The sequence below is a fragment of the Ranitomeya imitator genome, chromosome 4 (genome assembly GCF_032444005.1).
Source record: "Ranitomeya imitator isolate aRanImi1 chromosome 4, aRanImi1.pri, whole genome shotgun sequence".
NCBI lineage: Eukaryota > Metazoa > Chordata > Amphibia > Anura > Dendrobatidae > Ranitomeya > Ranitomeya imitator.
In genome coordinates this window covers 246,909,543-246,923,703 of record NC_091285.1, presented here as the reverse complement: position 1 = coordinate 246,923,703, position 14,161 = coordinate 246,909,543, and the positions used below count along the sequence as shown (strand labels likewise).

At 42.7% G+C, this 14,161-nt stretch overlaps 1 protein-coding gene and 1 pseudogene across 1 annotated transcript in view; one reads left to right on the top strand and one right to left on the bottom strand.

Annotated features, from left to right (window-relative positions):
• ANO6 (anoctamin 6) overlaps positions 1 to 14,161 on the bottom strand; it is a 302,301-nt gene that overhangs the window by 18,972 nt on the left and 269,168 nt on the right. The window lies entirely within an intron of this gene.
• On the top strand, positions 6,438 to 7,232 carry LOC138675873 (14-3-3 protein beta/alpha-B-like; annotated as a pseudogene).

Sequence of the window (14,161 nt, the reverse complement as noted above, 5' to 3'; positions counted from 1 at the left end):
ACAGACCTTTAATGTCCATTGTAACACCTGTGTCCTGAACCACCCAAATGTCTAGGGGAAAAAAAGACAAATCACAGTGCAAAGGAAAAAAAATGGTCTCAGAACTTCTCTTTTCCCTCTATTGAGAATCATTAGTACTTTTGGCTTCCTGTACTGTTGTGTTAGGCAATTCAGTAACGCAATGTACATAGCGATCAGAGCACATACAGTGATCTGACAATAACCCAAAATAATAGAACGAGCTCTGAGACGTGGAAACTCTGTAGACCGCAATTCCTGATCCTCTCCAAACACAACTAGAGGCAGCTGTGGATTGCGCCTAACGCTCCCTATGCAACTCGGCACAGCCTGAGAAACTAACTAGCCTGAAGATAGAAAAATAAGCCTACCTTGCCTCAGAGAAATACCCCAAAGGAAAAGGCAGCCCCCCACATATAATGACTGTGAGTAAGATGAAAAGACAAACGTAGGGATGAAATAGATTCAGCAAAGTGAGGCCCGATATTCTAGACAGAACGAGGATAGGAAAGATAACTTTGCGGTCTACACAAAACCCTACAGAAAACCACGCAAAGGGGGCAAAAAGACCCTCCGTACCGAACTAACGGCACGGAGGTACACCCTTTGCGTCCCAGAGCTTCCAGCAAAACAAATAGACAAGCTGGACAGAAAAAATAGCAACAAATAGCAAAGAAGCACTTAGCTATGCAGAGCAGCAGGCCACAGGAATGATCCAGAGAAACACAAGTCCAACACTGGAACATTGACAGGAAGCATGGATCAAAGCATCAGGTGGAGTTAAGTAGAGAAGCAGCTAACGACCTCACCAGATCACCTGAGGGAGGAAACTCAGAAGCTGCAGTACCACTTGTGACCACAGGAGTGAACTCTGCCACAGAATTCACAACAGATGTATCTGCTGCTAGAACTCTGTGTGGCATTGACCTGGTCTCTAATCTGAGCTGCTGTTAACCTGCGATTTCTGAGGCTGGTGACTCAGATAAACTTATCCTCAGAAGCAGAGGTGACTCTTGGTCTTCCTTTCCTGGGGCGGTCCTCATGTGAGCCAGTTTCTTTGTAGCGCTTGATGTTTTTTGGCAACTGCACTTGGGGACACTTTCAAAGATTTCCCAATTTTTCGGACTGACTGACCTTAATTTCTTAAAGTAATGATGGCCACTCATTTTTCTTTACTTGGCTACTTTCTTCTTGCCATAATACAAATTCTAACAGTCTATTCAGTAGGACTATCAGCTGTGTATCCACCAGACTTCTGCACAACACAACTGATAGTCCAAACCCCATTTATAAGGCAAGAAATCCCACTTATTAAACCTGACAGGGCACACCTGTGAAGTGAAAACCATTTCCGGTGACTACCCCTTGAAGCTCATCAAGAGAATGCCAACAGTGTGCAAAGCAGTCATCAAAGCAAAAGGAGGCTACTTTGAAGAACCTAGAATATAAGAAATAATGTCAGTTTCACACTTTTTTGTTAAGTATATAATTCCACATGTGTTAATTCATAGTTTTGATGCCTTCAGTGTGAATGTACAATTTTCATAGTCATGAAAATACAGAAATCTTTAAATGAGAAGATGTGTCCAAACTTTTAGTCTCTACTGTATATATAATATATACATACACACTTACACATACAGGTCCTTCTCAAAAAATTAGCATATAGTGTTAAATTTCATTATTTACCATAATGTAATGATTACAATTAAACTTTCATATATTATAGATTCATTATCCACCAACTGAAATTTGTCAGGTCTTTTATTGTTTTAATACTGATGATTTTGGCATACAACTCCTGATAACCCAAAAAACCTGTCTCAATAAATTAGCATATTTCACCCATCCAATCAAATAATAGTGTTTTTTAATAACAAACAAAAAAACCAACAAATAATAATGTTCAGTTATGCACTCAATACTTGGTCGGGAATCCTTTGGCAGAAATGACTGCTTCAATGCGGCGTGGCATGGAGGCAATCAGCCTGTGACACTGCTGAGATGTTATGGAGGCCCAGGATGCTTCAATAGCGGCCTTAAGCTCATCCAGAGTGTTGGGTCTTGCGTCTCTCAACTTTCTCTTCACAATATCCCACAGATTCTCTATGGGGTTCAGGTCAGGAGAGTTGGCAGGCCAATTGAGCACAGTAATACCATGGTTAGTAAACCATTTACCAGTGGTTTTGGCACTGTGAGCAGGTGCCAGGTCGTGCTGAAAAATTAAATCTTCATCTCCATAAAGCATTTCAGCCGATGGAAGCATGAAGTGCTCCAAAATCTCCTGATAGCTAGCTGCATTGACCCTGCCCTTGATGAAACACAGTGGACCAACACCAGCAGCTGACATGGCACCCCACACCATCACTGACTGTGGGTACTTGACACTGGACTTCAGGCATTTTGGCATTTCCTTCTCCCCAGTCTTCCTCCAGACTCTGGCACCTTGATTTCCGAATGACATGCAAAATTTGCTTTCATCAGAAAAAAGTACTTGGGACCACTTAGCAACAGTCCAGTGCTGCTTCTCTGTAGCCCAGGTCAGGCGCCTCTGCCGCTGTTTATGGTTCAAAAGTGGCTTTACCTGGGGAATGCGGCACCTGTAGCCCATTTCCTGCACACGCCTGTGCACGGTGGCTCTGGATGTTTCCACACCAGACTCAGTCCACTGCTTCCTCAGGTTCCCCAAGGTCTGGAATCGGTCCTTCTCCACAATCTTCCTCAGGGTCCGGTCTCCTCTTCTCGTTGTACAGCGTTTTCTGCCACATTGTTTCCTTCCAACAGACTTACCATTGAGGTGCCTTGATACAGCACTCTGGGAACAGCCTATTTGTTGAGAAATTTCTTTCTGGGTCTTACCCTCTTGCTTGAGGGTGTCAATGATGGCCTTCTTGACATCTGTCAGGTCGCTAGTCTTACCCATGATGGGGGTTTTGAGTAATGAACCAGGCAGGGAGTTTATAAAAGCCTCAGGTATCTTTTGCATGTGTTTAGAGTTAATTAGTTGATTCAGAAGATTAGGGTAATAGGTCGTTTAGAGAACCTTTTCTTGATATGCTAATTTATTGAGACAGGTTTTTTGGGTTATCAGGAGTTGTATGCCAAAATCATCAGTATTAAAACAATAAAAGACCTGACAAATTTCAGTTGGTGGATAATGAATCTATAATATATGGAAGTTTAATTGTAATCATTACATTATGGTAAATAATGAAATTTAACACTATATGCTAATTTTTTGAGAAGGACCTGTATGTTAAACTGGGAAAGGCAAGGGGTCCAGAACAACCAATGCAACCTATAGACGCATGAAAGCTGTGATTAAAAATCATGGTTATTCCACAAAATATTGATTTCTGAACTCTGAACGCCAGGACTAGGTAAGTATAGCATATTCACCTGTCCTCGTTCCAGCCGCCGAGCGTCGCTCCATCTTCCCGGCCGGCGCCTCCATCTTCCCGGCGTCTGCGCTCTGACTGTTCAGGCAGAGGGCGCGATGAAGCATATAGTGTGCGCGGCGCCCTCTGCCTGATCAGTCAGAGCAGAGACGCCGGGAAGATGGAGGCGCCGGAACGAGACGCCGGGAGCTGCAATCAAGGGAGGTGAGTATGTGTTTTTTTTTTTTATTGCAGCAGCAGCGGCAGAGATTTATGTGGAGCATCTATGGGGCACAGTGAACGGTGCAGGGCACCGTATATGGCACATCTATGGGGCACAGTGAACGGTGCAGGGCACCGTATATGGCACATCTATGGGGCACAGTGAACGGTGCAGGGCACCGTATATGGCACATCTATGGGGCACAGTGAACGGTGCAGAGCACCGTATATGGCACATCTATGGGGCACAGTGAACGGTGCAGAGCACCGTATATGGCACATCTATGGGGCACAGTGAACGGTGCAGAGCACCGTATATGGCACATCTATGGGGCACAGTGAACGGTGCAGAGCACCGTATATGGCACATCTATGGGGCACAGTGAACGGTGCAGGGCACCGTATATGGCACATCTATGGGGCACAGTGAACGGTGCAGAGCACCGTATATGGCACATCTATGGGGCACAGTGAACGGTGCAGGGCACCGTATATGGCACATCTATGGGGCACAGTGAATGGTGCAGAGCACCGTATATGGCACATCTATGGGGCACAGTGAACGGTGCAGAGCACCGTATATGGCACATCTATGGGGCACAGTGAACGGTGCAGAGCACCGTATATGGCACAGCTATGGGGAAATATGAACGGTGCAGAGCACTGTATGGCATAGCTATGGGGAAATAATGATCTATTTTTATTTTTGAAATTCACCGATAAATGCTGCATTTCCACCCTAGGCTTATACTCGAGTCAATAAGTTTTCCCAGTTTTTTGTGGCAAAATTAGGGGGGTCGGCTTATACTCGGGTCGGCTTATACTCGAGTATATACGGTATATATATATATATATATATATATATATATATATATATATATATATCTTTGTCACCATAAACGGAGGGGGCCCAGGCACGTTTCTTGCACAGGGGCCCCAAACTGTCAGTGCCCACCCCAGCTTCAAATGACCCCGTATTGAAAAATATACCCCTTGTGGAATTTATCTGCAGGTGTAGTGACGATTTTGGCTTCATGGGTATTTTCCAGAAACAAGCAGCAATGAATGTGAAAATAGAAAACTGCTGTTGTAGTGACCAGTACATTATGCCTAGTCTGTGCTTCTGGAAGCGTGCACCCGTAAGTTAGGCGGGCTCTCATTGCTTCAGAAATGCCAAACTTAGACGCAATATGTGGCTTAGGTACACTGTGGAGCTCAGAAAGGCGGGGTATTAGGATTTGGGAGCAGAGAATATGCTGAATTTCTTTTGGTGGGTGAGGAGCCATTTTGCTTTTGTAGAGATTTTGTGCTACCAGATGATAGACCTGAGTGAGGGCTTGCTTTTTTTGTGGATTAAGTTGAAGCTTTTATTGGGAACATTTTTGCATAACATTTGGGATCACATTTATACGACGCTCTAAGCTGACCATTTACTTTGGGGTGTCCATCTAAATATCTGAGTGACATGGTTCAGATGAAACCCCTGAGGGATCTATTCACTAAAATGAGGCAGCAGTTACTCTGGACTCCGTCTGGCCTCTGTTCAGCAGTGTCCTTTTCAGAAGTGCACAAAACTGTGGCCAACAGCACTTTTATGTAATCCTAAAAAGACGGACACCGCTGGATCTCATGTTCTATGGCGTCCACAGTGCCTCCATCTGCCTCATTATAAGAGGTTCCGTCTGAATCACGTATTTCAGTGATTTACATGGAAACCACGGTGCAAGTGCTCAGTATAGAGCGCAGGATAAATGTGTGCCAAGCCTTACTGCAATCTTTGGGAGGCAGAATGAAAAAATCAACAGCATGTGAAGAATTAGTTTTATTTATTTTTTACGCTGTTCCTCGTGCAGTATAAATGATTAGGATACTTTATTCTTCGGGTCGCTGCAATTACAGCAATACTAGATCTTTAACGGTTTTAAGGTTTGGCTGCTGTCACACACTAAAAGACGCATTTTTAGAGATATCACTTTTCTCTATTTTGGCTAACAGAGTCATATGAGGTTTTTTTTTTGCTGGATGAGTTGACGTTTTTATTGGTACCATTTTCAGGCACATGACATTTTTTATCGCTTTCTAGTCCAGTTTTTGGGAGGTAGAAAAAAACACAAACCAGCTATTCAGGATTTTTTTTTTTTTGGTACCATTTTCAGGCACATGACATTTATCGCTATCTAGTCCAGTTTTTGGGAGGTAGAAAAAAACACAAACCAGCTATTCAGGATTTTTTTTTTTGGTACCATTTTCAGGCACATGACATTTTTTATCGCTTTCTAGACCAGTTTTTGGGAGGTAGAAAAAAACACAAACCAGCTATTCAGGATTTTTTTTTTGGGAGGGGGCGATTATACTGTTCCATCTGTGGTAAAATTGAACTGGCAGTTTAATTCTTCAGGTTAGTACGATTGCAGCGATACCTCATTTAGATTTTTTTTAAGGTATTGGCGCTTTTACACAATAAAATATTTTATAGAAAAAAATTATTATTTTGGCATTGCTTTATTCTGAGAGCTATAACTTTATTCTTCCGCTGATGGAGCAGTATGGTGGCTTGTTTTTTTGCGGGATAAGATAACATTTTCAACGGTACCAGGTTTATTTAGATCCGTCTTTTTGATTGCATTTTGTTCCACTACTTTGTTCGGCAGTATGATGATAAAGCATTGTTTTTTGCTTTGTTTTTAATTTTTATGGTGTTCACTGAAGGGGGTAACTAGTGGAAGTTTTATAGGTCGGGTCATTGCGGACTCAGAAATACCAAATATGTTTACTTTTATTGTTTATATTTTTTTCATACAAATATATAAAGATGTGAGGAAGCTGAGCTGGCTCGGATTACTATCGGCACATTATCACCTGACAGCGGTTCTCAGATTTCATCATGGACAAGAGTGAAATGGTACAGAAGGCTAAGCTGGCTGAGCAGGCCAAGCGCTACGACGACATGGCTGCCGCCATGAAAGCTGTGACTGAGCAGGGAGGCGAGCTCTCGAACGAGGAGAGGAACCTGCTCTCTGTTGCCTACAAAAGTGTTGTAGGTGCCCGCCGTTCCTCTTGGCGAGTGGTCTCCAGCATCGAAACGAAGACTGAAGGAAATGATAAAAAGCAGCAGATGGCACGTGAATATCGTGAGAAGATTGTGGCTGAGCTGACAGAGATCTGCACAGATGTTTTGGACCTGCAACTCCACCAGAAAGCAAGGTTTTCTATCTGAAAATGAAAGGGGATTATTACTGATACCTTTCAGAAGTAGCCAGCGGAGATCAGAAACAAGGTACTGTAGCCAACTCCCAGCAGGCCTACCAAGAAGCTTTTGAAATTAGTAAGAGCGAGATGCAGCCGACACATCCTATTCGACTTGGACTGGCCCTCAACTTCTCAGTCTTCTACTATGAAATCCTCAACTCTCCATAAAAAGCCTGCAGTCTAGCAAAATCCGCATTTGATGAGGCGATACCTGAACTGGACACATTGAATAAGGAGTCCTATAAAGACAGCACTCTTATCATGCAGCTACTAAGGGACAATCTTACACTATGGACTTCAGAACACCAGAGCGAGGAGGCTGACAACGTAGAGGGAGACAACTAACAACTGCCACACATCGTCTTTTTTTCTCCCCTTACTGTCACTCTGTATTTTATACCCCCTTGGGCGACCAGTACCTAGAATAGTACACTGACTTTCACGACCTCCGTGTAGCAGAATAATTTGTGAATTTGAGGAAAAATTTCAGGTGTTTTACCGGACAAATATATTCTAATAATCCTGTATATATGATATATTTCTACATGTACAGGTAGGGCCAGAAATATTTGCACAGTGACACAATTTTCGCGAGTTGGGCTCTGCATGCCACCACATTGGATTTGAAATGAAACCTCTACAACAGAATTCAAGTGCAGATTGTAACGTTTAATTTGAAGGGTTGAACAAAAATATCTGATAGAAAATGTAGGAATTGTACACATTTCTTTACAAACACTCCACATTTTAGGAGGTCAAAAGTAATTGGACAAATAAACATAACCCAAACAAAATATTTTTATTTTCAATATTTTGTTGCAAATCCTTTGGAGGCAATCACTGCCTTAAGTCTGGAACCCATGGACATCACCAAACGCTGGGTTTCCTCCTTCTTAATGCTTTGCCAGGCCTTTACAGCCGCAGCCTTCAGGTCTTGCTTGTTTGTGGGTCTTTCCGTCTTAAGTCTGGATTTGAGCAAGTGAAATGCATGCTCAATTGGGTTTAGATCTGGAGATTGACTTGGCCATTGCAGAATGTTCCACTTTTTGGCACTCATGAACTCCTGGGTAGCTTTGGCTGTATGCTTGGGGTCATTGTCCATCTGTACTATGAAGCGCCGTCCAATCAACTTTGCAGCATTTGGCTGAATCTGGGCTGCAAGTATATCCCGGTACACTTCAGAATTCATCCGGCTACTCTTGTCTGCTCTTATGTCATCAATAAACACAAGTGACCCAGTGCCATTGAAAGCCATGCATGCCCATGCCATCACGTTGCCTCCACCATGTTTTACAGAGGATGTGGTGTGCCTTGGATCATGTGCCGTTCCCTTTCTTCTCCAAACTTTTTTCTTCCCATCATTCTGGTACAGGTTGATCTTTGTCTCATCTGTCCATAGAATACTTTTCCAGAACTGAGCTGGCTTCTTGAGGTGTTTTTCTGCAAATTTATCTCTGGCCTGTCTATTTTTGTTATTGATGAATGGTTTGCATCTAGATGTGAACCCTTTGTATTTACTGTCATGGAGTCTTCTCTTTACTGTTGACTTAGAGACAGATACACCTACTTCACTGAGAGTGTTCTGGACTTCAGTTGATGTTGTGAACGGGTTCTTCTTCACCAAATTAAGTATGCGGCGATCATCCGCCACTGTTGTCATCCGTGGACGCCCAGGCCTTTTTGAGTTCCCAAGCTCACCAGTCAATTCCTTTTTTCTCAGAATGTACCCAACTGTTGATTTTGCTACTCCAAGCATGTCTGCTATCTCTCTGATGGATTTTTTCTTTTTTTTTTCAGCCTCAGGATGTTCTGCTTCACCTCAATTGAGAGTTCCTTTGACCGCATGTTGTCTGCTCACAGCAACAGATTCCAAATGCAAAACCACACACCTGGAATCCACCCCTGACCTTTTAACTACTTCATTGATTACAGTTTAACGAGGGAGACGCCTTCAGAGTTAATTGCAGCCCTTAGAGTCCATTGTCCAATTACTTTTGGTCCCTTGAAAAAGAGGACGCTATGCATTACAGAGCTATGATTCCTAAACCCTTTCTCCGATTTGGATGTGGAAACTATCATATTGCAGCTGGGAGTGTGCACTTTCAGCCCATATTACATATATAATTTTATTTCTGAACATGTTTTTGTAAACAGCTAAAATAACAAAACTTGTGTCACTGTCCAAATATTTCTGGCACTAACTGTATATCATATATATGATTTAAATATGTAATTATGTCTTTTTTTAACTGAACACTGTGATTATGGGGTTTTGCTAGTAACATTCGAAATATATAAAGATACAATATCTTTTGATGCTTTTATTATTTTTTTTATATGTTTTGTAGTCCAGCGGTGTCCACCCTGTGCAGTGATGAAGCAGTGACCCAGGAAAAGTTCAAAGTAAAGTCTCTTTTAATGAACAGTGTACTCACAAACAGAAAGTAAATCAGATCCTGCGGATCGCAGCTGTGAAAAAAAAAAGACAGTACATGACTGGTTGCCATGGGCGACTGCACCACCGTGTATGATGAAGGTGCCAGGCGTTTTGGCTCCACTTGGCCCTGTGTTGACTCACACAGTTGAACTCTGCAGAGCCTTCTGCTCTGCCTGCTTGCAATACCAAAACTGACACACCGAAACCCTTTACTGCAGGGTTTTTACCTTGAATCTGTGGCCATAGGCTACACGAAAACCCGGACTGGGGGTGAGGAAACGGACTGGCCCATTACCATCCTGTAGTCAGTTTCAAAAATAAAACCCCAACAGGTTTTCTTAAATCTACCCTAGACACATAGAATGCCCAAGACCAAAACTCAATTTTATTTTGCATTGCAATCACAGCTATGCCTGTGACTGCAATGCACTCCCCTGGCCTCCATGTGCTCTTTTCACATTCTGGGGAACACATAGCGACCCTCGCATATAACACCAGTCACTGCCTCACAGTTTTTAAAATATTTTTCCAATTATTTAAGCTTTTTGTTTTAACATTTTTACTTTGTCGCACTATGGGAATATCATAGGCTGTATAGTATGGGGATGCAGCAGCATCAGCTAACACCCAGCGGCGATTGCCTGTGCACAGCCCGTGTGCGCGGGTGATCGCCATGCAGTAATATGTCCCTGGTCAGATAGGCCCAGGGCACAGGGATGTACTATTACAACAAATGTCATAAAGGGGTTAAAGCAGGAGTGCTCGACGTTGCCTGATATGACATTCTGTGTAGCCCCCTATCATCTAGTCACAGAAATACAGTGGGCAAGGAAAGTATTCAGACACCTTTAAATTTTTCACTCTTTGTTTCATCGCAGCCATTTGGTAAATTCAAAAAAGTTCATTTTTTTCTCATTAATATACACTCTGTACCCCATCTTGACTGGAACAAAACAGTAATGCAGTAATTTTTGCACATTTATTAAAAAAAAGAAAAATATTAAATGATCATAAGTATTCAGGCCCTTTGCTCAGTATTGAGTAGAAGCACCCTTTTGAGTTCGTACAGCTATGAGTCTTCTTGGGAATAATGCAACAAGTTTTTCACACCTGGATATGGGGATCCTCTGCCATTCATCCTTGCAGATCCTCTCCAGTTCTGTCAGGGTGGATGGTGAACATTGTCGGACAGCCATTTTCAGGTCTCTCCAGAGATGCTCAATTGGGTTTAGGTCAGGGCTCTGGCTGGGCCAGTAAACAAGGGTCGCAGAGTTGTTCTGAAGCCACTCCTATGTTATTTAAGCTGTGTGCTGTCTTGTTGGAAGGTGAACCCTTGGCCAAGTCTGAGGTCCAGAGCACTCTGGAAGGTTTTCGTCCAGGATATCTCTGTACTTGCCCGCATTCATGTTTCCTTCAATGACAACCAGTCTTCCTGTCCCTGCAGCTGAAAAACGTCCCCATAGCATGATGGTGCCATCACCGTTGGGAATGTATTGGGCAGGTGATGAGCAGTGCCTGGTTTTCTCCACACATAACGCTTAGAATTATCACCAAAAAGGTCTATCTTCATCTCATCAGACCAGAGAATCTTATTTCTCATAGTCTGGGAGTCCATGTGTTTTTAGCAAACTTTTTGCCGGTTTTCATATGTATTGAGGAAAGGCTTCCATAAGGCCACTCTGCCATAAAGGCCCGTTTGGTGGAGGGCTGCAGTGATAGATTACTTTGTTTCTCCTAGTGTATCCTCGCCCACCCCCTGCAGACTGTGAGCCCTCGCGGGCAGGGTCCTCCCTCCTTATGTACTCGTGTGCCTTGTTATCTGCTCATGTTTAATGTATTTGTCTATATTTGCCCCGTATTCACATGTAAAGCGCCATGGAATAAATGGCGCTATAAAAATGTATAATAATAATAATAATAATAACTTTCTCCCATCCTCTACTGCATCTCTGGAGCTCAGAGTTCTTCTTTACCTCTCTCACCAAGGCTCTTCTCCCACGATTGCTCAATTTGACTGGACGGCCAGGTCTAGGAAGACTTCTTTTGGTCCCAAACGTCTTCCATTTAAGGATTATGGAGGCTACTGTGCTTTTAGGAACTTTGAGTACTGCAGAAATTCTGTTGTAACCTTGGCCAGATCTGTGCTTGCCACAATTCTGTCTCTGAACTCCTTGGCCAGTTCCTTTGACCTCATGATTCTCATTTGGTATGACATGCACTTTGAGCTGTGGGGTCTTATATAGACAGGTGTGTGCCTTTCCAAATCAAGTCCAATCAGTTTAATTAAACACAGCTGAACTCCAATGAAGAACCATCTCAAGGAGGATCACAAGGAAATGGACGGCATGTGACTTAAATATGAGTGTTTGAGCAAAGGGTCTGAATACTTATGACCATGTGATATTACAGTTTCTCTTAATAAATTTGCAAAAATTTCTACATTTCAGTTTTTTTTCAGTCAAGATGGGGTACAGAGTTTACATTAATGTGAAAAAAATGAACTTTTTTTTGAATTTACCAAATGGCTGCAATGAAACAAAGAGTGGAAAATGTAAAGGTGTCTGAATATTTTCCATACCCACTGTATGTATAAATCAACCCCTTTCTCATCCAGGAGATTGGTGTGATTTTTTTCTCACTTGTCATCCGTATGCAATCCGTTTTGCTTACTCAGCTATTAATCTTTTACAGGACCGTTTTACAGTTTCTTATACTACAGAAGCCCATAAAAGACTATTTACATAAATGAAAAATGTAGATTTCTCTGGAATAAAGGTACCGTCACATTAAGCGACGCTGCAGCGATATATAGACAACGATGCCGATCGCTGCAGCGTTGCTGTTTAGTCGTTGTATGGTTGCTGGAGAGCTGTCACACAGACAGCTCTCCAGCGACCTATGATGCCGAAGTCCCTGGGTAACCAGGGTAAACATCGGGTTACTAAGCGCAGGGCCACGCTTAGTAACCCGATGTTTACCCTGGTTACCATTGTAAAAAAAACCCAAAACACTACATACTTACATTCCGGTGTCTGTCGCGTCCCCCGGCGTCAGCTTCCCTGCACTGTGTCAGTGCCGGCCGTAAAGCAGAGCGGTGACATCACCGCTGTGCTCTGCTTTACGGCTGGCCGGCGCTGACACAGTGCAGGGAAGCTGACGCCGGGGGACGCGACAGACACCGGAATGTAAGTATGTAGTGTTTTTTTTTACATTTACAATGGTAACCAGGGTAAGCATCGGGTTACTAAGCGCGGCCCTGCGCTTAGTAACCCAATGTTTACCCTGGTTACAAGTGAAGACATCGCTGGATCGGCGTCACACACGCCGATTCAGCGATGTCAGCGGGTGATCCAGCGACGAAATAAAGTTCTCGCCTTCTAGCTCCGAATAGCGATGTCACAGCAGGATCCTGATCGCTGCTGCGTGTCAAACACAACGATATCGCTATCCAGGACGCTGCAACGTCACGGATCGCTATCTTTATCGTTCTAAAGTTGCTCAGTGTGAAGGTACCATTAGACATAAGATCACAGATATCACGGTATCATCTTATTCGGTTTCCTATGACCTACATGGTCATTAGAGTTGAGCGATACCTTCCGATATTTTAAAGTATCGGTATTGGATGGTATCGGCCGATACCGGCAAAATATCGGATCTCGCCGATACCTGATACTAATACAAGTCAATGGGACACAAATATCGGAATGTATCCTGGATGGTTCCCAGGGTCTGAAGGAGAGGAAACTCTCTTTCAGGCCCTGGGATCCATATCAATGTAAAAAATAAAGAATAAAAATAAAAAATATGGCTATACTCACCCCTCCGAATGACCCTGGCTGTCACCGCTGCAAGCGTCCGCCTCCGTTCCTGAGAATTGCAGAGAGTGAAGGACCTTCAATGACGTCGCGGTCAGGTGACCGGTCACCTGACCGCTCAAGTGACAGCTCACCTGACCGCAATGTCACAAAAATATCGGAACTCTGTATCGGAATTCCGATACAGCAAATATCGGCCGATACCCGATACTTGCATGCTCAACACTAATGGTCATATAAACGGCTTAGAAGGGTTGATCCTACTGACAGATTACTTTTAAAGGATTCTTTTCATAAAAGTTAGAAAGCAATATTTTTTTAGTCACAGTATAAAAAAAACATAACGACAAGGACAACATATTGGATTAAGAAAGTAATTTTAATTTACTAAGGATACATAAGTGTAAATTCCTCCACTGTTTAAATTACACTTCAAGGTTTGAAACTAAACACAATTGTGCAGTTAATAAAGTGGTATAAAAAAACTAAATATAAATTTATTTATTTCATGACCCCCTCATTATTGCCCGAAAGTAACAAACAGTAACTAGTGCATTTTCTTTAATGTCACAACCAGACCTTGTGCAAATATTCTGTAATACGATTTGGCTCATCTTTAGATGGTAGGCACTTAAAAAAAAAAAAAGGGTTTCCCCCCAAAGTTCATGTAAATCAATAAAATAAGTTTCACAATTAGATGTTTTAAAAAATTTTCTTGTGCTGAGATAATCTTATACATGTGCCCCTGCTTTGTACTGTGTAATGGCTGTGTCTGACCGTGCAGGAACATGGTCTGATCATATCATAGCTCCTGGGCTGTGGAGAAGTTAAAGATGATACAGTCAGAACAATATGGGATTGAAGATGATTCTTTCTATGAGGTAAAACATTGTTTAAAAACAGGCAGTGAAATGTTTTACCTCACAGAAAGCATCAGCTGATATCCTCTGCTGTCCTGTCTGTATCCTCTTTTGCTTACCCCCTGCCATAGAGATATAGTATGATCAGATCATGTCCTCATACAGTCAGACTCGGCCATT